The sequence below is a fragment of the Myotis brandtii genome, unplaced genomic scaffold, assembly GCF_000412655.1.
Source record: "Myotis brandtii unplaced genomic scaffold, ASM41265v1 scaffold104, whole genome shotgun sequence".
Classification (NCBI taxonomy): domain Eukaryota; kingdom Metazoa; phylum Chordata; class Mammalia; order Chiroptera; family Vespertilionidae; genus Myotis; species Myotis brandtii.
The window spans coordinates 498,017-500,859 of NW_005353497.1; the positions used below are offsets into that span (position 1 = coordinate 498,017).

General features: G+C 53.6%; 1 long non-coding RNA gene across 1 annotated transcript; it reads left to right on the forward strand.

Annotated features, from left to right (window-relative positions):
- The first annotated feature begins 1,310 nt into the window (after positions 1 to 1,310).
- LOC106725764 lies at positions 1,311 to 2,062 on the forward strand. The gene is made up of 2 exons (XR_001361705.1): positions 1,311 to 1,359; positions 1,690 to 2,062. It is a non-coding gene; the product is annotated as an uncharacterized LOC106725764 (long non-coding RNA).
- Positions 2,063 to 2,843: the final 781 nt, after the last annotated feature.

The window sequence follows — 2,843 nt, forward strand, 5'->3', positions numbered from 1 at the left end:
GCCCAACGGGCTGGGCAGAAGCGCACATTTCTTGCTGAGATGAGTTATCCCCATGTTGCCCCCACCCCAACTACTTGTCCCCTCTCCAAAAGCTGTTTGAACCCAAGGGCTTTCATCTGGGCTGGGGCTGGGTTAGAGTCACAGGGACAGGCCTCCTTTCCTATCCGTAGAGCCAACCCGGCTAACAACGCCTCTGGGGAGAGGCTGGCCTAGACGCCAGGTGGAGCTGAGAGTCCACCCTAGGATGAATACAGGGGAAGCAGCGAGGGCTTCCCCCTCAGTGTGATGCCTTCATTCATTCCAGCCAAAGGCAGCTGCCCTGGGACACGTGGCCAGCCTTCCCCTAGGTTAGATCACACCTGGGGGCCGAGGCTCTGCTGTGTTTGGGGTACACACCTGAGTCCCACCAAAGAAAGGGGCTATTTTAAAAATTAAAGCACAGATGGATTGTATGCGCATGGGAATTACGAACAAGCCTAGACCGCTGCCATGGTCCCCGTGGGGACAGGGAGGTCACCGGAGCTCGGGGCTCTGTGTCTTTAGGGTACGAGGCAGGGGAGGCTCAGGGACAAGCAGGGTCTCTCTATGCAGACAACTCGCAGTGCCTTTTAGGTTTTCCAAAGAACCTGCTCACCCACGTCACCCACCAGACAAATAATGAGAAACTCTGTCAGGAGAAGGAAAGAATCAGAGGATACAAAATGCTAGCTGTGAGGCATCGTGGTCTCTAGAAGCTCAAGAAAAGGCTCAAACAAGTGACGTCATTTCCCTGAGAGGTTGGAGGCATTGGGGCTGGAGGCAGCTTTCCTAGCATGTGGCTCGGGGATCCCAAAGGGCCCTGAACACTCCTCAGGGCTGACCTCTTTTGCAAGAGCTCCCCCACCCTGTCTTCTACCCCCCCCCCCCCCCCCCCCCCCCCCCCCCCCCCCTGGTGGCGGGGGGGGGGGTGCACACACACGCCCCTCCTGGGTGTAGCCTGGCAGACTCGGCAGCAACACCAGCTTCTGGACCCTCAGAAAGATTTTAGCTCAAACACCCACTCTTTTCCCAGATCTTCTTTGGCTCCTTGCTGTGGAATTTCTGATTCTGTCTTGTAGTTCCCACTCGACTATCCCAGAAGCTTAGGCGTGTTGGTTAGAATCTGTGGCGATTAGACATGTGGTGATCAGGATGCTGGAAACTGATAGAACATTTGGCCTCACACACACCTACTTTAAGGCCCTGGAAGGTCCCTTTCGGGGGTTGAAGGTGGTCACGGGATGTGGCCAGCCAGGTGTGCCTCAGGCACCCTCTCCCCATCGCCTGCCCTGGTGCGGTCCCCCCCCGTCACCAAAGGGCCGCCCTTGTCAATGGCTGCAGGTTTGCTCTTCGCAGGGGCTTTTGTGTTTTATTCAGGAACGAGGCCTTATGTGCGAGGAAAATCTAGCGGGGGGATTAGGAGGCGCCAGCTGTCAGCAGGTCTGAGTGGTGTCTTGGGGTAGCTCCTCTGAGCACCTGCAAAGGCTTCCTCAGGTGGGCACGGGAGCCCCCCAGGGCGGCCTCCCCAGGCCCCGCACACACTTGAACTCTGTAAAGCAAGTGGGTGCCCATCCGCTTCCATCCATCACGCCGATCAGCAAACCTCTAAGATGTACTCCCACCCCGTCACCAGGAAAAGCTCCAAAGGGCCGCCCTTGTCAATGGCTGCAGGTTTGCTCTTCACAGGGGCATTCGTGTTTTATTCAGGAACGAGGCCTTACGTGTGAGGAAATCTAGCGGGGGGATTAGGAGGCACCAGCTGTCAGCAGGTCTGAGTGGTGTCTTGGGGTCGCTCCTCTGAGCACCTGCAAAGGCTTCCTCAGGTGGGCACGGGAGCCCCCCAGGGCGGCCTCCCCAGGCCCCGCACACACTTGAACTCTGTAAAGCAAGTGGGTGCCCATCCGCTTCCATCCATCACGCCGATCAGCAAACCTCTAAGATGTACCCCCTTTGTCTGTTTATCAGTTATTGACAGCCTGCATTCATACTTCTGCACTAATATGTTAGGCACATTATACAAGGTACACACATAGGCATTTTAAAAGAATAAGATACAAAATAGTATAATCCAAGGTTCTGGTATTTTCTCTCTGAACCTCTGAGGGGGACTTTAGGGACCCCCTTGGTGTGTGCACACCCACTTTGGACACTACTGTTTTAAGAGCAAATCAGCACACCTTCATGGCATCCATCCCAAACCACTGTGCTGGCACTTGGCCTATGGAATAGGGAGATCTTACGGCAAAATCCCCAGGAGTTTGTAATCTGGGAGACAGGGCAAGCAAACTCTCAAACAACGGAAATGTAAAGAATGCAAAACCCCGCCGACAGGAGGGCTGTCCCTGGACGGTAGTGGCTACAGGTGCTAAGGAGAGACCAGGGACCCTGGACAGAGCCCACCTTCCCTCTCTGGGTCTCCCGGAAAAGGCATTTGGCAATATCCGCCCCCTCTCTCTCGATCGGAAGTCTTCAACCCTCAGAGTGCATGGGCAGTACTTTCCCCACAGCGCCAGTGGGTCCACGTCGCTTGAATATTATTTTTGATTTGCCCACGAGATGTAATGATGATTCTGTTCCATTTTGAAAAAAAAGGTCTGAGAAAGTGTACAGGTCTAATTATATATACATATTTATACACGTGTATTTTTGTTTATTGTTACATTTTGACATTGGACTTTCTATTAAATAATTTTTAACAGTTGATCTGGCTTGGTGCTTTTTTTTTATGCCTTTCTTCCGTCCTGGGTCTCAGGGAGGGGACCGTGAAAAATGTCTGGGCAAGATCTTGTGTCTTGGTCCCTCTGGTCTTCTCTCTTCTATGTGCA